Source organism: Phaethon lepturus, unplaced genomic scaffold, assembly GCF_000687285.1.
Source record: "Phaethon lepturus isolate BGI_N335 unplaced genomic scaffold, ASM68728v1 scaffold5024, whole genome shotgun sequence".
Taxonomy (NCBI): Eukaryota; Metazoa; Chordata; class Aves; order Phaethontiformes; family Phaethontidae; genus Phaethon; species Phaethon lepturus.
Window position 1 is genome coordinate 13,643 of NW_010532524.1, and position 413 is coordinate 14,055.

The following is a 413-nucleotide window of genomic DNA, read 5'->3' on the forward strand; positions in this document are numbered from 1 at the left end:
ACAGTGTGACAGTTTGGGACTTGGTTCTTGGTGGGATGTTAGGGCCTATTATTATTGTTTAAATGGCAGCAATGGCCAAATGCTCTACAGACATGGGAAGAAGAGAGTCTTTGCCCTGAGGAGCTCACAAACTAAATGGCAAAGTGAGGAAAAATAAAGACAGCATGGAAGGCAGATGCATGGCAATTAGCTATGGCTTAATAGTTCCATTGGAAATGCTTGCTTAAATTAATTTTCTGAATGAAAGTTAGTCTGTCTGTCAGGCCTGCCATTAGCTGGTTAGTTCCATATAAGTGTCATGGCTAGCGTTAGTAGTGAGTAAATTTTCAACTGTGAGAAGGCAGTAGCTATGGGAATCAGTTATAGAACCAGGAATCATGACTTAGGAGGTCTCTAGTTCTACATCCTGCTGA